Below are 23,819 nucleotides of genomic sequence, written 5' to 3' on the forward strand. Positions count from 1 at the left end.
GGCCGCACAACGAGAATTAACAGGATTTGAACGTGGAATAGTAGTTGGAGCTAGACGCATGGGACATTCCGTTTCGGAAATCTACATCTACATCCATACTCCGCAAGCCACCTGACGGTGTGTGGCGGAGGGTACTTTGAGTACCTCTATCGGTTCTCCCTTCTATTCCAGTCTCGTATTGTTCGTGGAAAGAAAGATTGTAGGTATGCCTCTGTGTCGGCTCTAATCTCTCTGATTTTATCCTCATCGTCTATTCGCGATATACAGGGTGAGTCACCTAACGTTACCGCTGGATATATTTCGTAAACCACATCAAATACTGACGAACCGATTACACAGACCGCACTTGCGGAGAAGGGCTAGTGTAATTGTTTAATACAAACCATAAAAAAATTCACGGAAGTATGTTTTTTAACACAAACCTACGTTTTTTTAAATGGAACCCCGTTAGTTTTGTTAGCACATCTGAACATATAAACAAATACGTAATCAGTGCCGTTTGTTGCATTGTAAAATGTTAATTACATCCGGAGATATTGTAACCTAAAGTTGGCGCTTGAGTACCACTCCTCCGCTGTTCGATCGTGTGTATCGGAGAGCACCGAATTACGTAGGGATCCAAAGGGAACGGTGATGGACCTTAGGTACAGAAGAGACTGGAACAGCACATTACGTCCACATGCTAAAACCTTTTTATTGGTCTTTTTCGCTGACGCACATGTACATTACCATGAGGAGTGAGGTACACGTACACACGTGGTTTCCGTTTTCAATTACGGAGTGGAATAGAGTGTGTCCCGACATGTCAGGCCAATAGATGTTCAATGTGGTGGCCATCATTTGCTGCACACAATTGCAATCTCTGGCGTAATGAATGTCGTACACGCCGCAGTACATCTGGTGTAATGTCGCCGCAGGCTGCCACAGTACGTTGTTTCATATCCTCTGGGGTTGTAGGCACATCACGGTACACATTCTCCGTTAACGTACCCCACAGAAAGAAGTCCAGAGGTGTAGGATCAGGAGAACGGGCTGGCCAATTTATGCGTCCTCCACGTCCTATGAAACGCCCGTCGAACATCCTGTCAAGGGTCAGCCTAGTGTTAATTGCGGAATGTGCAGGTGCACCATCATGGTGGTTCAAATGGCTCTGAGCACTATGGGACTCAACTGCTGAGGTCATTAGTCCCCTAGAACTTAGAACTAGTTAAACCTAACTAACCTAAGGACATCACAAACATCCATGCCCGAGGCAGGATTCGAACCTGCGACCGTAGCGGTCTTGCGGTTCCAGACTGCAGCGCCTCTAACCGCACGGCCACTTCGGCCGGCCGCACCATCATGCTGATACCACATACGTCGACGCGTTTCCAGTGGGACATTTTCGAGCAACGTTGGCAGATCATTCTGTAGAAACGCGATGAATGTTGTGTTTGTTACAACACGCAACTCAACGTCGGAGGTTTCAAGCGTCAACTTTAGGTTACAATATCTCCGGATGTAATTAACATTTTACAATGCAACAAACGGCACTGATTACGTATTTGTTTATATGTTCAGATGTGCTAACAAAACTAACGTGGTTCCATTTAAAAAAACGTAAGTTTGTGTTAAAAAACATACTTCCGTGCATTTTTGTATGGTTTGTATTAAAGAATTACACTAGCCCCTCTCCTCACGTTCGGTCTGTGGAATCGGTTCGTCAGCATTTGATGTGGTTTACGAAATATATCCAGCGGTAACGTTAGGTGACACCCTGTATACGTGGGAGGGAGCAATATACGGCTTGACTTCTCGGTGAAGGTAAGTTCTCGAAACATCAACAAAAGCCCGTACCGAGCTACTGAGCGTCTCTCCTGCAGAGTCTTCCACTGGAGTTTATCTGCCACCTCCGTAACGCTTTCGCGATTACTAAATGATCCTGTAACGAAGCGCGCTGCTCTCCGTTGGATCTTCTCTATCTCTTCTATCAACCCTATCTGGTACGGATCCCACACTGGTGAGCAATATTCAAGCAGTGGGCGAACAAGTGTACTGTAACCTACTTCCTTTGTTTTCGGATTGCATTTCCTTAGGATTCTTCCAATGAATCTCAGTCTGGCATCTGCTTTACCGACGATCAACTTTATACGATCATTTCATTTTAAATCACTCCTAATACGTACTCCCAGATAATTTATGGAGTTAACTACTTCCAGTTGCTGACCTGCTATATTGTAGCTAAATGATAAAGGATCTTTCTTTCTATGTATTCGCAGCACATTACACCTGTCTACATTAAGATTCAATTGCTATTCCCTGCACCATACGTCAATTCGTTGCAGATCCTCCTGAATTTCAGTACAATTTTCCATTGTTACAACCTCTCGATATACTACAGCATCGTCCGCAAAAAGCCTCAGTGAACTTCCGATGTCATCCACAAGGTCATTTACGTATATTGTGAATAGCAACGGTCCTACGACACTCCCCTGCAGCACACCTGAAGACTTCTCTCTACTGAGAATGACATGCTGTCTCAATCCAATCACACAATTGGTCTGATAGTCCATATGCTCTTACTTTGTTCATTAAACGACTTTGGGCAACTGTATCGAACGCCTTGCGGAACTCAAGAAACACGGCATCTACCTGGAAACCCGTGTCTTTGGCCCTCTGACTCTCGTGGACGAATAGTTCGAGCTGGGTTTCACACGAAACCCATGCTGATTCCTACAGAGTCGATTTCTAGTCTCCAGAAAAGTCATTATACTCGAACATAATACGTGTTCCAAAATTCTACAACTGATCGACGTTAGAGGTATAGGTCTATAGTTCTGCACATCTGTTCGACGGCCCTTCTTGAAAACGGGGATGACCTGCGCCTTTTTCCAATCCTTAGGAAATTCAATATTCCGAGATACACAGTGTCAAGAGAATGCCGGGAGTACCAAATTTCAGGCGTTACCCCTCACCACGGATAACGGAGTGGCCGACGGTCTTCACTTAACGACCGAGATCAGCGGTGTCTACATAGAGTTGTTTGGTTGGTTGATTTTGGGGGAAGGGTGTAAACAGCGAGATCATCGGTCCCAGCGAATTAGGGAAGGATGGGGAAGGAAGTCGGCCGTGCCCTTTCAAAGGAACCATCCCAGCATCTGCCACAAGAGATTTAGGGAAATTACAGAAAACCTAAATCAGGATGGCAGGACGCGGGATTGAACCGTCGTCGTCACGAAAGCGAGTCGACTGTGGTAGTCACTGAGCCACCTCGCTGGGTATTATGTAGAGTCGTCAGTGGTAACAGAGAAGCAACATTGAGTGAAATAACCGCAGAAAGCGATATGGGATGCACGATGAACGTATCGATCAGGACAGCGTGGCGAAATTTGGCGTATATTGGGCTATAGCGGCAGACGACCGTCGCGAGTGCCTTTGTTAACAGCGCGGTATGACCTGCAGCGCCTCTCCTGGGCTCGTGACCACATTGGTTAGGCCCTAGACGATTTGAAAACCGTGGCCTGATCAGATGAGTTCTGATTTCAGCAGATAAGAGCTGATGGTACGGTTCGAGTGTGGCGCAGATCCCACGAAGCGATGGACCCAAGCTGTCAACAAGGCACTGTGCAAGTTGGTGGTGACTCCATATTGGCGTGTGCTGTGTTTCAGTGGAGTGTGCTGGGTGCCCTGGTCCAACTGAACCGATCAATGACTGGAAATGATGATGTTTGGCTACTTGGAGGCCATCTGCAGCCACTCATGTTCCCAAACAACGATAGAATTTTTGTGGAAGACATTGGGCCATGTCATTGGGCCACAGTAGTTCGTGACTGCTTTGAAGAACATTTTGTCCAATTCGAGTGAATGATATGGCCACCTAGATCGCCCGACATGAATCCGATTGAACATTTATGGTACATATTTGAGAGATCAATTCGTGCACAAAATCCACCACTGGCAACACTTTTGCAATAATAAACACCTACAGAGGCAGCATGCTCAATATTTCTGCACGTGGTTTCCAGTGACTTGAGTTTATCCCGCGGTGAGATGCTGCACTACACGATACTGGGAGGTATCCTATGTCTTTTGTCACCTCTGTGTATAATAAATGCGAAAGTGTGTGTTAGTGAGTGAGTGTGTGTGTGTGTGTGTGTGTGTGTGTGTGTGTGTGTGTGTGTGTGTTTGTTACTCCTTCACGCTGAAATGACAGGACGGATGTGTATGGAATTTTGATTAAAACATACGCTACCTTACGTATACTTGCCTATCAAAGGGGTGGGGTGGGGATGAAAAAGGAGTGTAGTTCACGGGAAATACCCACACTTAATTCATCCAGTATTTGAGAACGAGAGCATTTTGTAACTTGCAACAAACTTTACACACAATATCAAACCTTTGCTAAACTTTTCCTCTCTGACAACCCCCACAAAATCATGAAAGGAAAAAAGTTTATCGTTTACTACTTTTTCTTTTTGTAGCAAAATCGTCACATGAAGCACGACGTTTTAGTTTATTACTTCATTACTCGTAAAGAATTCGCGACGCATTTTGCTGACAGTATTCACCAGCGAAATTACATCACTGGACGACACATAGTTCAAGCGATACAATGTCGTAAGCATACAGCTGCATGGAAATGGAATTGCAGGGCGAAATTCGCCAGAGATAGAGGTGAAATATGTGAGCAAATGCAGTGAAATATATTTGGCATGTGTGTACGCAGGCAAAGAAATGTGTAAAAAGCTCATTCTAAACCCCTGGAACGACTTCAACCAAATATGGTAAAGTATTAGTTATCATCTGGAAATAAATACTGTTGTTGTGGTCCTCAGTCCTGAGACTGGTTTGATGCAGCTCTCCATGCTACCCTATCCTGTGCAAGCTTCTTCATTCCCAGTACTTACTGCAACCTACATCCTTCTCAATCTGCTTAGTGTATTCATCTCTTGGTCTCCCTCTACGATTTTTACCCTCCACGCTGCCCTCCAACGCTAAATTTGTGATCCCTTGACGCCTCAGAACATGTCCTACTAACCGGTCCCTTTTTTTTGTCAAGTTGTGCCACAAACTCCTCTTCTCCCCAATTCTATTCAATACTTCATCATGAGTTATGTGATCTGCCCATCTAATCTTCAGCATTAGTTATCATCTGGAAATAAATACTATCGGGGTAAGAACCACCAGCCTCCTATTGGGGTGAGCGTGATAACGTGAGGAGAGAAGGGGAGAAGGAGGAATTGGACAGGCAGAGAGATGAACCGAGCAGACTGACACAAATGAGGGGGAGGGGCCAAGAGATGGGCAGAGGGAGGGGTAAAGAGGGGATGGACAGAGACGGGGGGAAGAGGAGGTGAAAACAGAGAGGCGTGGAGCACGTTCCCACACAGGGAGGGAAGGAGGAGATGGACAGTGAGAGATGGAAGGAGAAGGACTAATAAAAGACTGGAAGAATAACATCGCAGCGCGCGGCTGGTTTTCTAATATGAACCCGCATGTTTCCATATCGTGGTTGATTAACGGTGTGCTTTCAGGCGCTGAGTCGTGTAGTTGATTTCATTTTTAACATATTTCGACGACTCAGTCGTCTTCCTGTGTATTTCGTTCCCATCAGTAAAGATAAAAAGTCTTCCTCGTAACTTTAATACGGCAATCACCTCCAAAAGTCGGCTGTGTACCGCATCGCATGCGAATGTCGCTTGCCTTACGTGGGGCAGCCTGTTGTAACAGTCAAGGAGAAAGGACAATACAACCGGCTAAAATAACCAAGCAAAGCTCTCGCTGAAAACTGCCTCGAATATAATCATGAAATGAAATACAATGAGTCCAGCATCGTGACGTAAACGCCAAGTTTCTGCGTCAGTGCAGTTAGGAAGTCTGTCGAGAAGAGAGCGGAAGATCTGATAAACCAAGAGTCAAAGTCCGGCGCTTAAATTATTAAGGGCTAGCCGGCCATTGTATTCATCAGAGCTGGGGAATGTTGAGACAATCTGCGTTTCCTGGAATAACTTGTGCAGTCTCTGAAAAACAACTGAGCATCGAGCACGCAGCCGCCGATGGTCGTCCAATTGTGCTGTACAGGGCTGTAACGGGTATAAGGGTAGATATTTTTATATATGGTTCCTTAATATCTACCCACATCAGTGTGTTGATTGTTTCTTCTCTGCATCCAACAGTCTTCCCACAAACACATCACAAACTTCACAACCTGGTGTTTCCTGCGTGGTGGTTCTCCGCCACTAAGTGGACCACGTAGGTCAGAGTAGACTATCCGTTTTGCGTCCACAGTTCAAGTATTAATAGCCTGCCCTTACCACATGAACTTGGAAGCACTAACGAACCTAAAAACATACAACTCGTAATGCCTATAAATATCAGTCTGCAAACGACGTAAACACTGACGTAACGCTGTTCAGTACACTGTCCTCAGTCACCAACAGAAATACTCGTACGTGCGCTTATATTCGTTACATTTTGTATATAGCGGCACGACACCAGCAACACTTTACAGTCTGGTTTGAGTACAAGCAGCGAGTACGCAGAAAAAACAACTTGCCGCATTCGAAGAGGACGACTGGGTCAGTCGTCGGAATATTGCGAATAATTCTTTTGATTTAATTGTCTTGATTGCAAAAGTTTTTTTGAATTGAACTACCGGTTTTGGCTAAGCAGTAGCCTTGCTTAGAATCTCTCATTCTGTAGCAAGTAATAGCGATCCAAAAATAACGTCATTTTTACATAATTTGACTTGTTGCAGTGCAGTTGTTGTTGTTGTGGTCTTCAGTCCTGAGACTGGTTTGATGCAGCTCTCCATGCTACTCTATCCTGTGCAAGCTTCTTCATCTCCCAGTACCTACTGCAACCTACATCCTTTTGAATCTGCTTAGTGTATGCATCTCTTGGTCTCCCCCTACGATTTTTACCCTCCACGCTGCCCTCCAATACTAAATTTGTGATCCCTTGATGCCTCAGAACATGTCCTACCAACCGATCCCTTCTTCTGGTCAAGTTGCGCCACAAACTCCTCTTCTCCCCAATCCTATTCAGTACCTCCTCATTAGTTATGTGATCTACCCATCTAATCTTCAGCATTCTTCTGTAGCACCACATTTCGAAAGCTTCTATTCTCTTCTTGTCCAAACTATTTATCGTCCATGTTTCACTTCCATACATGGCTACACTCCATACAAATACTTTCAGAAAAGACTTCCTGACACTTAAATCTATACTCGATGTTAACAAATTTCTCTTCTTCAGAAACGCTTTCCTTGCCATTGCCAGTCTACATTTTATATCCTCTCTACTTCGACCATCATCAGTTATTTTGCTCCCCAAATAGCAAAACTCTTTTACTACTTTAAGTGTCTCATTTACTAATCTAATACCCTCAACATCACCCGACTTAATTCGACTACATTCCATTATCCTCGTTTTGCTTTTGTTGATGTTCATCTTATATCCTCCCTTCAAGACACCATCCATTCTGTTCAACTGCTCTTCCAAGTCCTTTGCTGTCTCTGACACAATTACAATGTCATCGGCGAACCTCAAAGTTTTTATTTCTTCTCCATGGATTTTAATACCTACTCCGAATTTTTCTTTTGTTTCCTTTACTGCTTGCTCAATATACAGATTGAATAACATCGGGGAGTGCAGCAAAATGAGATATTCTTAGGATGGTAACGGTAATTCTCTTCGAAAACTTTGCATTCAAGCAAATTAAGTAAAAAGTATGTACTTCATGACCGCTCTCCAGATTTTCAGTTTAAGTCAAATTCTATTCTATTGTGCATAAAATAGAATCAAGAACCTGGCTGAACGTCCGAAAGTGGGTCATTAATTTTCTAATGCGTTGCTTTTATTACGACCTTAAAAATACATTGTGATGGCTGTCTATGATGACGGTAATGCACTGAGTACAGTTTGAACGCCTTGACAATTTGCTGTTTGCAATGCTACCTTATTGGTTACGTGTCACAGTGTGCCTTACGATACTACTTCCATTAGGAGCTGTGATACGTTATCCTACCTTAATTTTCAAATAAATGATCTTGAGCTTTCACCAAAAATATTTTCCTTGCTGATAACCGTCTTGTACTTTTAGTAGCTCTGAAAATTGTTATTGAGTGTCTGCAACAAGTAATATTATAGCTTCTTTATATTGCAACCAAGGAAAATAAATTTATAGCTAAGTATCACATTAGCAATGAAAACGAAGTTAGCTCTGTGGCTCAAATTTGTGAGAACTCGTTAGTATGTGGAAGGACGAGATATCGCACCTCTTTGCTATCTTATTTTGTTAGTTAATTATCGTTCATTCACTCATGACACCCATCCACAAAAGAGGTTGTGCACCAGCATGATAAGTGCGGAGATATCTAAGCACGTATGTTAAAGCCATACAGAAATTCTGTACAAGCTGTAATGGTGGGATTAAAGCAGGAAAATTACTTTCCCAAGCGTCTCCAGCCTCCAAACAACTACCACAGGGGTGCTCTGTGGCTCCCAGCGTATTAAAATCTACTTAGAGTTTCTGAATTCTGTCACATACATACCTTGTATCAATGGCTTCGTAAGTCATGAATATTTACAAGGTTTATATTTTTAAAATCTGACATATGCACTAAAGTGTTAAAAGAACAGTTGTGTGTTTACTACGCAGTGGGTAAACAATTAGCTTATACTACTTCAGTACGCCTGTGCAATGCGTCTAGTCAAGAAACTATGGCTTTCTTCTGCTGGAGCTGTATCTTGCGTAGGATGTACAGTATTTTGTAAGCTTCTGATGTTTTCTATTCTATTTAAGTTTGTTTCTAACACTTCCGCTGGTCACTGGTCACCGAGGGAGACACACGTTTTGCTATTGGCAAAAATAAGTCGAAAGTGTGCTTTACGAGTCCACCAATAAAATCAAATGTGATCACACAAATGTCGCGATTGTTTGAGTTGAAAGTGAATTCTGAATAAATAGCAAGACTCAATTCCATCTTTCATCGACCTTCGACTACTGATGCTTTGATTTGATTTGATTTGATTTTTGAAGCAGAGCCCATTTCACAGGAAACAATTCCACTATTCTTCTTAGAGAGTGTCCACCACCCAGGCAGGATCTCGACCACCACCTGTTAAAACACAAAATACTCTCGGAATGCACTGTTTGGATTTCAATTTTTTGTCCTTGACACAATGTATAATGATCGTTCCCTGCAGAACCGCCTCTTCTCCAATAAAAGTGGCATTTTCCGAAATGAATATAACTATTGTTGACTTCCTGCGTCAACAGCTGTCGAAGAGAAGCCTCTTTAGCACAGCATGACACATCTAATCCTGGAGAATCACAAAATGCAATCAAACACTTTTACCAAAAACCGTGAAAAAGAACCGACTCAATTTCTCTCTAGTTGCCTTCTACCTCTACTATAATCCTTTGCACAACTGAAGAACAGTGTAAAATTTGCAACTGTATTTTCTCGTAATTTGCTCACCTGTGCTGTGTATATGACAGCCTTCTCCTGCATGACTTAAGTGTTGTCTTGCATAACGGCACACACTCGTCAAACAGAATAAAAAGGAGAGTTGCGGCTGCAGGAAGGACACGGGCGTGAATGAGGTAATACGACTCTTGGGTCGCAGACATGTGAGGCCTAAGCGACAGTTAAAACTTTCGCATTGAAACTTAAATACGACTTTCTGCTTAGGCCGGATTTAGGCGTTGCATTATTCAGAATAAAAATAAGGGCTTTCTCTTTTCCACAATCCTATAACAATCGGCGGCAGAGAAACTCGGAAAGAAATATTAAGACCTGTATTTGTGCTTAACTTTCAGATTCAACTGTTAGCGCTTAATGAACAAAGTAGTAGTTGGATTTCGCGGGTGCTGCCGTATTTATCAATGGTTTCGTCTATATATAGTGCGTCATCTTTGAAGTTCATTTAGTCATGCATTACATGCAACATTTTCCAAAGATTATATATTACGATTTTGGTTCAAATGGCTCTGAGCACTATGGGACTCAACTGCTGTGGTCATAAGTCCCCTAGAACTTAGAACTACTTAAACCTAACTAACCTAAGGACAGCACACAACACCCAGCCATCACGAGGCAGAGAAAATCCCTGACCCCGCCGGGAATCGAACCCGGGAACCCGGGCGTGTATTACGATTTTGATGCAGCATTTAGTTTAGTTAAGGATAAGTTTAAAAACCTTTGGAAACTCCATAATATGTTTAAATATCTTTCTAGGTTTTGTGAAAAGACAGCATTCTTTCACTTGAGTAGGGAAATAAAATTTATTGGACCCCATATTGAAATGCAAATAATATAATTATAGGTAGGTTATATCCATTAAAAACTTCTATGTAACAGAAAATATCTTAATGTAATTCACTGCTCTGGAAACAATGATCTTCCCACTAAACATTGTATCTGGTAAAAGGAGATTTTTTTCAGATTCGGTGTTATTAAAACACGTTTAGAAACGTCAAAGAAGCAAGAGAGTTGAATGTTCTCCGTCAACTCATACATACATTCTATGAAAGTGTAGTATTGTATATAAAACAGTAGAAAATGGTTTTACTGAAAATTTAAAAACGTCTGTGTACATCGTACAGCTACTTATCACATCGATGTATAGTAAATTGTGGCATCTAACTGCCACATACACAGTGTTGAGGGTGTAGATAAAGATATTGTGACATTGGCACTTTAATATGTACTAATGTCAGTGTGTAAGTTGTTTCTTCTTTTCATCTAACAATCTTCCCACAAACACATCACTTACTACCTGGTATTTTCTGCACGGTCGTAACTGCGCTACTAACATGGGAAACGCCCCATCCCACCCCTCTTCAGATTTAGTAGTAAGATGGCGCAGTGGATAGCCCATCAAAAGCTGAGCACAGGTCAAGCATGAAACCAGGAAGACAGCGTACTGAACTGTGAAGATGCGATGGGGAGTTTCCCCTCTTATGTGGACTACGCCTGTCCGTATAGACTACCCTTTTGCCTCCAAGCATTCACACTTCGGTACCTGAACTGCTCCCAGGGAAAAATAAATTTTATTGGCTTGTTTGAGCCACACAGACTAACCTAAAAATATGCTACTCGTAATAGCTACGATTATTAGTCTGCAAATGAAGTAAATGCTGATGTAATATTGTTCAATAGTCCTCACTCATCACGAGAAATATCTGCACTTATATCCCTAACAACCTGTATAACAATGAAAGGAACAGCCCCTGTACTAAACATGTACAACGTATTTAACAGACTATTTCGAGGAACACTTTAGAAGCAGCGCTGCTGTGGAAACACTGCATTAGCCTGTGGCCGAGGCGTAGCGGCGCAGACATACTCTGACGTCAGTAGGAATATGAGGAAGTTAGACACAGGAAGCTCAGGTGAAAGCCGGCCGCGAATGACTGTTGCATCGGTGCAGGACTCAGTCGAATGAAACGTCGATATTAACTGACTACAGTGGTCATGGTTATTAATTGTAAATTATCAGAGAGCTACAGCGTGATTAAAACACAGTCGAGTAATTGTTCAATGCCGGTCAGTAGGCCGACCCTGAAATTATCACGTTTGGGTGATGAGAGCGCGTCATTTTACTCTTCTCCTCCTGTTGCGAAGTTTTAATTTCGATCCGTCTGCTGGAGATGGCGCCAGGTGGCTGAACTCCGTCAAGAAGAACGCATCACTGCAGTTAGGCACTAAAAACGTTTTTTAAAAACGCATCAATCTAACCAAAATATATAGACTGTGAATTCTGCACGCAAATGTCAATAGCAAATCACAATGGTCTGTGCAGGATATCTAAATACATTCCCACCGCGGTTCAGGTGCAAAGAATGTATCGCACAAAATCGAAATTTTGACCAATAATTGTTAAAACCTTAAATAATTTGTGAATCAAAAAGTTGTTTCTGACCTGCCTGCAGGAGGTTAACGGAAAAAAGATGGAAGCCTGTTAAAAATGATGTTAAGAAATAGTACACGATACACTCAACACAGTGATTGAAGGAACCAGGAGAGTCTGAAGATCGAAGCTGAAATGGGAGGGAGGAGGCGGAGAGGACACAAGGAAAATTGGAATGAAGAATTCGAGGAGTTCAGCATCAATTAAGAAAGAATCAAATGATCTTCTGCAGAATGCCAAGGCACTCAAATGGCAGTCGTGCCACTGCTGATGGTGACGATTAAACGCCGCTTAAGATGCTTCAAAAAGAATGAGAAGCGAAACGGGTAAAAACATAAGGCCCTTTTTCATGGAACTCCGACATGACGTTGGTGGAAGGATCAGCAACAAGTATTATCTTCACTCTTTAATTTTGTACCGTAGTTGAATTCAACACTCAAACTTACTGGTAACTGACTTTGAACACAGTGTTCATTTTCCAACCATTACCTGATTCATAATCACTTGAATTGCTATTCAGTATTTTAATAGAACAGTTATGAACACTCATGGATAATGGGAAAGCCAGAACAGAATAGAATCGATGAGTTTGAGATGTGGTGCTACAGAAGAACGTTGAATATTATGGAGATAATAAAGGAATGAAGAGATTCTCCGCAGATCGGTGAAGAAAGGAATATATGGACAACACTGCCAAGAAAAAGGGAAAGGATGGTAGGACATGTGTTAAGACGTCAGAGAATAATTTCCTTGGTACTATAGGGAGAGGTAGAGGGCAAAACTGTAGGGGAAGACAGATTGGAATACATCCAGCAATAACTGAGGTCGTAGGGTGAAAGTGCTACTGTGAGGTGAGGAGGTTGCTGCAGCAGAGGATTTCGTGGCGGGCTGCATCACGTCTAGAGACTGATGACTTAAAAAAAATACATTTATTATATTCAGCTGCATGAGATGAGCTGCTCTGTACTCAGTCATCTCACAGACTGTAGGCTGGTGTAGGTAACGATTCTGTTCATTACTAGGCGGCGATCAGTTTGAATGTGAATGCAAGTCGAAATAAAAGGAAACCGTGTTTTGAGGAGGCGATGATTTACATCTTCTAGAAATTTTTGGAAAATCATCGTTTATAGACACGCAGTCTTGCCATATGCTTCGCCAAATTACCTACTTGTGCTTTATGTACTATAGTATTATAGTTGAATGTTAGATGTTCGTTTATGGCACGACGTTAATAGTTGTTTGTCATGCAGCTGACTAATGATGTCACTTGATACCAGAGGATGGTCCATTTCTGACAGACTGGTTGTTCAGTAAAGCGACAATACAGCTGTGTGCAAATCATGATTTTACAAAAGTAAATACAGTTAAAAAAGTCTTTTTTCAATAGCAGATACGGACTTCCAATACTAAGTACTGTAAGTCGTAATGAAATAACCAAGAAAAGAATCACAAAAGACTCAAAATCCATACTGATATTATAAACGCGAAAGTAGCTCTGTCTGTTACGTTTTCACGACAAACTGGCTGGTACTGAGTAACTTGAAACCTGAGGAAAAAACTAGGCTACTTTGGAAGACGTGCAGTCCATGATACTTATTGATTTGAAGATATTGTGTTAATTAGGAAAAAAATAATTATTCTCTGAAAAAACTATTTACTCTTTGACTTCTGATCTTTATTGTCCAGGTGTCCGGGTTAAACAGATAATAATATATAATGTAATAACTTGAGACATTTAATGGCGGTTTGCTTCTACAAGTATGGTAACCCACAATGTTTTCTGTGTTTGCTTGCGGCAGTATGTACCACGCGAGCGTACGCGGAACTGCTTTTTAAAGCACATCAGTAGCCACGTAGATTCCAAAGGAGAAGGTGTTCTGTATGCTGTCTCTCGAGGAGCTGAAGTCTGTTCCACTGGCACAACGTCTTTCAACAATATGGCGCACCACGCAATTTTGGGAACATTGTGATGGATTTCTCGCATCATGTGTTCCTAGATCGCTAGATTAAGAGGAGTAGTCCATCGACTGCTTGGCCCCCCGGAAACCCAGACATTGCGCCATTTAATTTTTCTCTGTGGGCGTATATCAAAAAATCACGCGTACCAGACACCAGTTTGTTATTTACCAGATCTGCACCATCGCATTCGTGCAGCTATAGCAAATGTTATGCACACAGTGCTGCACAACACTTGAAGAGAAGTGGGATAAAGATTAAATGTGTGCCGCGCCACTGATGATGAGCATATTGAAACGTGTCAAAAAAGTCTTGAGTCACCATACTTGTAGAAACATGCCATGAATAGATATCTCAATTTCTTCTCAAGTTATTACACTTTATATTATTGTATAATTAAACCAGATACCCAGAATTTGTGAAAATACTTTTACTGGCCGATATCTGCGAAACCCAGCTTTCTCTTTTCTCACATGATGTTCAGCGGAGAATGGATGAAGGGTAACTGGCAGATTCAATATTTATAGATTTCCGGAAAGCATTCAAAACCGTACCCAACTGCAAACTGCTACCGAAGCTACACTACTGGTCATTAAAATTGCTACTCCAAGAATAAATGCAGATGATAAACGGGTATTCATTGGACAAATATATTATACTAGAACTGACATGTGATTACATTTTCACGCTATTTGGGTGTATAGATACTGAGAAATCAGTACCCAGAACAACCACCTCTGTCCGCAATAACGGCCTTGATACGCCTGGGCATTGAGTCAAACAGAGCTTGGATGGCGTGTACAGGTACAGCCCATGCAGCTTCAACACGATACCACAGTGCATCAAGAGTAGTGACTGGCGTATTGTGACGAGCCAGTTGCTCGGCCCCCACTGACCAGATGTTTTCAACTGGTGAGAGATCTGGAGAATGTGCTGCTCAGGGCAGCAGTCGAACATTTTCTGTATCCAGAAAGACCCGTACAGGACCTGCAACATGCGGTCGTGCATTATCCTGCTGAAATGTAGGGTTTCGCAGGGATCGAATGAAGGGTAGAGCCACGTGTCGTAACACATCTGAAATGTAACGTACGCTGTTCAAAGTGCCATCAATGCGAACAAGAGGTGACCGAGACGTGTAACCAATGGCACCCCATACCATCACGCCGGGTGATACGCCAGTATGGCGAAGCGAATACACGCTTGCAATGTGCGGTCACCTCCATGTCGCCAAACACGGATGCGACCATCATGATGCTGTAAACAGAACCTGGATTCATCCGAAAAAATGACATATTTCCATTCGTGCACCCAGTTCGTAGTTAAGTACATCATCGCAGGCGCTCCTGTCTGTGATGCAGCGTCAAGGGTAACCGCAGCCATGGTCTCCGAGCTGATAGACCATGCTGCTGCAAATGTCGTCGAACTGTTGGTGCAGATGGTTGTTCTCTTGCAAACGTCCCCATCTGTAGACTCAAGGATCGAGACGTGGTTGCACGGCCCGTCACAGCCATGCGGATAAGATGCCTGTCATCTCGACTGCTAGTGATACGAGGCCTTTGGGATCCAGCACGGCGTTCCGTATTACGCTCCTGAACCCACCGATTTCTTATTCTGGGAACAGTCATTCGATCTCGACCAACGCGAGCAGCAATGTCGCGATACGATAAACCGTAATCGCGATAGGCTATAATCCGACCCTTATCAAAGGCGGAAACGTGATGGGACGCATTTCTCTTCCTTACACGAGGCATCACAACAACGTTTCACCAGGTAACGACGGTCAACTGCTGTTTGTGTATGAGAAATCGGTTGGAAACTTTCCTCATGTCAGCACGTTGTTGGTGTCGCCACCGGCGCCAACCTTGTGTGAATGCTCTGAAAAGCTAATCATTTGCATATCACAGCATCTTCTTCCTGTCGGTTAAATTTCGCGTCTGTAGCACGTCATCTTCGTGGTGTAGGAATTTTAATAGCCAGTAGTGTATGTGCACACGGAACAGGCTCCCAGATATGTGACTGGCTCGAAGACTTCTTAAGTGATAGAACCCAGCATGTTGTCTTCGACGGCGAGTGTTCATCGGAGACAGTAGTAACATCAGGAGCTCCCCAGAGAAGTGTGGTAGGACCGTTACTATTTTCTGTATACGTAAATGATCGGGCAGACAAGGTAGGCAGCAATCTGCGGCTGTTCGGTGATGATGATGTGGCATACAGGAAGGTGTCGAAGATAAGTGCCTTTAGGTTGATAGAAGATGACCTAGACGATATTTCTAGCCGGTGTGATGAATGGCAGCTGGCTCTTAATGTAGAAAAATGAAACTTAATACGCATGAGTACGGAAAGTAAACCGACAGTGTTCGGAAACAGCATTAGCAGTGTTCTGCTTGGCACAGTCACGTCGTTTAAATATCAGGACGTAACACTGCGAAGCGATATGAAATGGAAAGAGCATGTGTGGACTGAGATAGGGAAGGCGAATGGTCGACATCGGTTTATTGGGAAAATTTTATGAAAGTGTAGTTCATCTTTAAAGAAGACAGTGTAATAGGACGCTAGGGCGACGTATTCTTGAGTACTGATCGAATATTTGGGGTCTGCACCAGATCGAATTGAAAGAAGACATCGCAAGAATTCTGAGGTGAGCTGCTAGATTTGTTACCGGTAGGTCCGATCAGCATACAAGTGTTACGGAAATGGTCCGGGAGCCCAAGTGGGAATCCCTGGAGGGAGGAAGACATTTACTTCGAAGATCACTACTGAGAAAATTTAGACAACCGGCATTTGAAGTTGACTCTAAGAACGATCGTACTGCCACTAACATACGTTTCGCGTTGGGACCACGAAGATGAGACACGAGAAATTAGGGCTCATACGGAGGCATATAGACTGTCGTTTTTCCCTCGCTCTGTTTGCGAGTGGGTCAGGAAAGGAAACGACTAGCTGTGGTACCCTCCGCCACGCACCGTACGGTGGCTTGCAGAGTATGTATGTAGATGTAGATGTTACGATTTAAAGTAATGGATACAATGCTTATAAAATTCTCAATACGTTTAACCCACATTTACACAATATTTGTTGCATAATCTGTACGTGGTACAATGTACAGCTATTTCAACAGCACGTTACGTAGATGCGTGCTCTTACCCCTGCCGCAGTATGTGCACTGTATGGCGGTGACGCAGAGACCATTCCGACGCTTCGTGCGTTGAGACAGCTTGGGAAAGAGGGGGGAGGAAAGCACATCAAGAGCTATACTTACCAAAACAGGCAGATACGTGAGGGCAGTTGACGTTATTGCACGTAGAGTAGCTTACTTACTCACCATCACTCATCAAAACAAAACTAATGAGACGTGAGAGCAGCCGCGAGTAACAGCTAGTACAGTATATGTCAAAACTGGCGAAATTTTGCACCTGCATCTACATCTACATCTACATGATTACTCTGCAATTCACATTTAAGTGCTTGGCAGAGCGTTCCTCGAACCACAATCATACTATCTCTCTACCATTCAACTCCTGAAGAGCGCGCGGGAAAAACGAACACCTAAACCTTTCTGTTCGAGCTCTGATTTCTCTTATTTTATTTTGATGATCATTCCTACCTATGTAGGTTGGGCTCAACAAAATATTTTCGCATTCGGAAGAGAAAGTTGGTGACTGAAATTTCGTAAATAGATCTCGCCGCGACGAAGAACGTCTTTGCTTTAATGACTTCCATCCCAATTCGCGTATCATATCTGCCACACTCTCTCCCCTATTACGTGATAATACAAAACGAGCTGCCCTTTTTTGCACCCTTTCGATGTCCTCCGTCAATCCAACCTGGTAAGGATCCCACACCACGCAGCAATATTCTAACAGAGGACGAACGAGTGTAGTGTAAGCTGTCTCTTTAGTGGACTTGTTGCATCTTCTAAGTGTCCTGCCAATGAAACGCAACCTTTGGCTCGCCTTCCCCACAATATTATCTATGTGGTCTTTCCAACTGAAGTTGTTCGTAATTTTAACACCCAGGTACTTAGCTGAATTGACAGCCTTGAGAATTGTACTATTTCGAGTAATCGAATTCCAACGGATTTCTTTTGGAACTCGTGTAGATCACCTCACACTTTTCGTTATTTAGCGTCAACTGCCACCTGCCACACCATACAGCAATCTTTTCTAAATCGCTTTGCAACTGATACTGGTCTTCGGATGACCTTACTAGACGGTAAATTACAGCATCATCTGCGAACAACCTAAGAGAACTGCTCAGATTGTCACCCAGGTCATTTATATAGATCAGGAACAGCAGAGGTCCCAGGACGCTTCCCTGGGGAACACCTGATATCACTTCAGTTTTACTCGATGATTTGCCGTCTATTACTACGAACTGCGACCTTCCTGACAGGAAATCACGAATCCAGTCGCACAACTGAGACGATACCCCATAGGTCCGCAGCTTGATTAGAAGTCGCTTGTGAGGAACGGTGTCAAAAGCTTTCCGGAAATCTAGAAATACGGAATCAACTTGAGATCCCCTGTCGATAGCGGCCATTACGTCGTGCGAATAAAGAGTTAGCTGCGTTGCACAAGAACGATGTTTTCTGAAACCATGCTGATTACGTATCAATAGATCGTTCCCTTCGAGGTGATTCATAATTTTTGAATACAATATATGCTCCAAAACCCTACTGCAAACCGACGTCAATGATATAGGTCTGTAGTTCGATGGATTACTCCTACTACCCTTCTTAAACACTGGTGCGACCTAGATACGTGTATATTTCCGTAGACGAAGTAACTAAAGTAGTGGTTTCTTTTCAGTCTGTTATAGAATACAAATCCCGTCTCTTCATTTTCTTTTTCATTTTTTCCGTTTTCATTTATTATTATTAATGTTGGTATTATTATTGTTATTCAAGCTGTGCAAAAATTTTGCACAAGAGTTTCTGTCATCTCTGTGAATAACAAATATACGTACATAGTGATAATTCACAAGCAAACAGTTGATTCACAAAGAAGAAAGGTGCAGTTCTGTAAACCTTGATCCGCGTATCAGTAAAAACTAACAAGTGGGTGGGGGCTTTAGAGATAAGAAAACTGACTGACTGAGATAACCTGTAAAAACACCAGCTGCAACACATCGCAAAACCTGGACAGAGGCCGGAAACCAACGGGAATGTAAGTCACAGGCGTTCAGCCTTGGAGCGCAGGCGGCTGACGGTGGCCAATTATTCAGGTTCCTTTCTGGTACCGTCGGGGAATTTAATAAGCTGTCGGCGTGTGGGCGCCCAGCGTGGTGACTCAGCAGAGGAACTCGAGAGGTCGGTCAGAGTTAACCGAGCGCGACGCTAGAAAAGTCCCGTATATTTTACACGTGCGTCAGCAGTCTGAGGGTCACACTACAAGGCAACACCTACGCCGAATGGGTCGTTCCGCTCGTTTCTCGCAAATAGGACTTTCACTTCTTGCCGTATATGCACAACTGATGCGTAGTGCTAAATAATACTCTCATATAATTATGTGGTAGATTACTGTTGGGCTTCCAAATTGTTCTTCAAAATCAGTAACGTCGTTTCGGACTTCCTGATTTCCACCTCACCATGTGCAACCAATCCATCCATCTTACTAATACACTAAAATGTCTTGGACTAACCCTCGTCCACAAACAAACTTGGCGCCGCTAATCATTAAGCGTTCAAAGAAACGTTCATAGTAGACTAAAATGACAAGCTGCTAACAGGTCATACTTCGCATGTATGCTTCCACCGTCATTCCTTATTCAATCCCATCCTTGGAGTTGCCAATGTAGCTCGGATATCCACACTTCTAGAACCTTACCACTTCTTAAAATTCGTAAAACGCCATGCATTTCGCTTCGTCTTCTGTAACCATCTAACCTCACTCACACACATCATCTACCAGCTGCTTGAAGTTCCTCTGTCAATCAGAGACAAAGGTATTATGAGGAATGTCCACGGAAGTACGATAGGACCTCCGATTTTCTCTGTACATAAAGTATCGTAGATGGGGATACATGATGCCGGCCGCGGTGGTCTCGCGGTTCTAGGCGCTCAGTCCGGAGCCGCGCGACTGCTACGGTCGCAGGTTCGAATCCTGCCTCGGGCATGGATGTGTGTGATGTCCTTAGGTTAGTTAGGTTTAAGTAGTTCTAAGTTCTAGGGGACTGATGACCACAGATGTTAAGTCCCATAGTGCTCAGAGCCATTTTTGATACATGATGACTTGGACGGAACTTCTATTTGATGTGATGAAAGGCATGTTGCTCTAAGTGTGGGAAAATGTAAAGCAGATGAGTACGAGAAACTGCTCTGTAATGTTCTAATACAGAAGTGTGGTGTACTGACTCGACACAGTCACGTCGAACATGTACTGAAGCGCCAAAGAAACTGGTACGGGCATGCATATTCAAATATACACATATGTAAACAGGCAGAATACGCCACAGTGGTCGGCAACGTCTGTATAATACAAGTGTTTGGCGCAGTTGTTAGATCGGTTATTGCTGCTACAGTGGCATGTTATCAAGATTGAAGCGAGTTTGAACGTGGTGCTATAGTCGGCGCACGAGCGATGGGACACAGCATCTTCGATGTAGCGATGAAGGGGAGATTTTCCAGTACGACCATTTCACAAGCGCACCGTGAATATCAGGAATCCGGTAGAAAAAAAACATCAAATCCCCGACATCGCTGCGGCCGGAAAAAGATTTTGCAAGAACGGGACCAACGACGACTGAAGAGAATCTTTCAACGTGACGGAAATGCAAACCTTCCGCAAACTGTTCCGATTTCAAGGCTGGGCCATCAACAAGTGTCAGCTTGCGAACCATTCGACGAAACATAATCATTATGGGCTTTCGGAGGTGAAGGACCACTCGTGTACCATTGATGACTGCACGACACAAAGCTTTACGCCTCACCTGGGACCGTCAACACCGGCACTGGACTGTTGATGACTGGAAATATGTTGCCTGGTCGGACGAGTCTCGTTTCAAATTCTATCGAGCGGATGGACGTATATAGGTATGGAGGCAGCGTCACGAATCCATGGACCCTGCATGTCACCAGGGGACTGTTCAAGCTGGTGGAGGCTTTGTAATGGTGTAGGGCGTGTGCAGTTGGAGTGATGTGGGACCCCTGATTCGTCTACATACGACTCTGACAGGCGACACGTACGTAAGAATTCTGCCTGATCACCTGCATCCTTACATGTGCATTGTGCATTCCGGCGGACTTGGGCAATTCCAGCAGGACAGTGCTACACCCTAACGTCCAGAATTGCTACAGAGTGGCTCCAGGAACACTCTTCTGAGTTTAAACACTACCGCTGGCTCCAAAGTCCCCAAACATGAACATTATTGAGCATATCTGCAACGTGCTGTTCAGAAGAGATCTTCACCCACTCGTACTCCTACGGAGTTATGGACAGCCCTGCAGAATTCATGGCGTCAGTTCCCTCTAGCATAGTCGTATTGCGGCACTTCTGCGCGCTCGGTGAGGCTCTACACGATATTAGGCAGTTCTACCACTTTTTTTGGCTCTTCAGTTGCAAAGCGACGTGATATGCAACGAACACCTAAGGTCGGTTGATGGGAAGGTGAAAGGCTGACTTAGGGTTATTGAGAGATTTCTAGGAGATTGAAGCTCGTATATAAATGAGAGGCCCGGTACATAGCCCTTGTGCGACTCTTTATTGAGCACTGCACGGGTGTTTGGGGACCCCAACAGGTCGGATTAAAGGAAGCCATCGGGTTAATTCAGAGACAGGCTGTCGGATTTGTTACCGGTAGATTCGATCAACACGCGAGTATTATGGAAATATTCCGTGAATTCAAATGAATATCTCTGGCAGCAAGATGTTTCTTTCTTGAAACACTGTTCAGAAGGTGCGGAGCGTCGACATTTGCAACGGACTGGAGAACGATCTCGCAGGCAAGATTCACGTACATATACATCTAGAGCTACACTCCGCAAGCCACTTTACAGCGTGCACTTTGTCTATTACCGCCCCTTGACGCCTTTCTTGCTGCTGTCGCGAATGGTTCGCAGAAAGAACGATTGTTGGAAAGCTTCCGTGCGAGCTCGAATGTCTCAGTTTTACCTCCATGGTCTTTTCACGAGATGTACTTCAGAGAGACCAATATAGTGGTTGGCTCTACTCGCAACGTGCACTGTCAGATCTTTAACAGTAAGCCACATCGTGATGCAGAAAGTCTCCATTGCTCCGACTGCTATTGCATTTGGTCGAGCATCTCCACGACGCTTTCAGGCTTACTAAATGAACCTGTAATGAAGCGCGCTGGTTTTCTTTGGATCTTTCCTGTTTTCTCTAACTATCGTATTTGGCACGGATCCCAAGTTGACGAGCAATATTCAGATATTCAAGTACAGGTCGAACGAGATCCGCAGAAGCATATATACCAGCGGTGTCCAACCGCGAGCCACAAGCGGCGCAAAGCAAGCATCAATGCGGCCCAAGAAGTTAACATCTATCACATGACTGGTAAAAAAAAAAAAAAGTTACCCGTGCTATACATGAACCCCCAGGACCTTATTATTATAACCGATCAGACGTGCTGGTCTGTTATCTTACGGCTACTTCAGTTGCAGCTACGAAAATAGAGATTAGAGACATGCTAGGAAATTAATTTATAGAAGGGAAGGGTTTCTAAAATTATTAGAAGACGATGGCACTGCTGTCGGAAAATCTCATTTTGTAAAACAGCATTCCATAACAGACAAAAAAAAAATTATGCAGAAAAGCTTTGGAAATAGATCACTTTATGCAAGTTGTCGCTTGCCGTTGTGGCCGAGCGGTTCTAGGCGCTTCAGCCTGGAACCGCGCGACCGCTACGGTTGCAGGTTCGAATCTTGCCTCTGGTTAGTTAGGTTTAAGTGGTTCTAAGTTCTAGGGGACTGAGGACCTCAGATGTGAAAACCCATAGTGTTCAGAGCCATTTGAACCATTTTTCAAAGTCGTCGTGAAGAGTGGATTTTATAAAAGCCAGGGTATTGAATCATCGCCAATTTCTGGAACTTTTCAGAAGTTCAGTTGCTGACTATGGTGATGTATATTTTACAGAAGTAAGTTGGCTCAGTCGAGATTGATTAAATGAAATCACATCGTTCACCATATAAAAAGCAAAATCTGTGTCAGAACTTAACGATACCAAGTGGGTAACAGATTTGGCGTTTTTGTTACATCTGAGTCCTCATTTAGGTGCCTTAAACAAGCATCTCTCAGGTAGAAACATAATTACCAGTACAATGTTTCAAACAATAAAAGCTTTCCAAATGAAACTAAAATTATGGGAAGTACAAGTAAATGCAAACACTTTTTCATTGCAACAAGTTGGGCAAACATAATCCCAAAGACAGGATGAAATACGAAAACATACCTTTCCATTTGAAGCAAGCGTATGAAAATCGATTTTAGGGTTTTTGAAAAATATAATCAACATTTTTGTACTTATGCGGCGCCTTTTACAAAGAAATATAGATAGGTTGCTAGAAGATTTTCAGGCAGATTTCAAAGAGTTTTGGTCTGATATGCAAGTGAAAGAAAAATATGATCATTTTTTTGTTGTTGTACTTTTTCAACTCATACCTCTACAGGGACAAATATCCGTTGCTGCACAGCCATGCGTTATGCATGTCATCTTTATTTGGAAGCACGTGCATTATGTTTTTGAACAGCTATTTTCAAGAGTAAAGCAGCACAGAAAGGGTGAAAACAGAACCAACAACTCAGACGAACGCCTTGCGATCACCCTGAGAACTGCAAGCACTTTGATCGAACCTGATATTGACTCATTAGTGTCCCAAATTCTAAGTTGAATGTCACATTAATTATATGATTTGTATTGATATATAAAATTAATAATGATATCTGTTAGATAAAATGTCAAATTAATTCCATCTTACATATTAAAAAAGAATCATAAATTAACAAGCGGCC

At 43.2% G+C, this 23,819-nt stretch overlaps 1 protein-coding gene across 1 annotated transcript in view; it reads right to left on the minus strand.

Annotated features, from left to right (window-relative positions):
- The window catches only part of LOC126199256 (uncharacterized), a 281,991-nt gene that overhangs the window by 194,732 nt on the left and 63,440 nt on the right, over nt 1-23,819 (minus strand). The gene's annotated exons all lie outside the window — the stretch shown is intronic.

Source organism: Schistocerca nitens, chromosome 8 (genome assembly GCF_023898315.1).
Source record: "Schistocerca nitens isolate TAMUIC-IGC-003100 chromosome 8, iqSchNite1.1, whole genome shotgun sequence".
Taxonomy (NCBI): Eukaryota; Metazoa; Arthropoda; class Insecta; order Orthoptera; family Acrididae; genus Schistocerca; species Schistocerca nitens.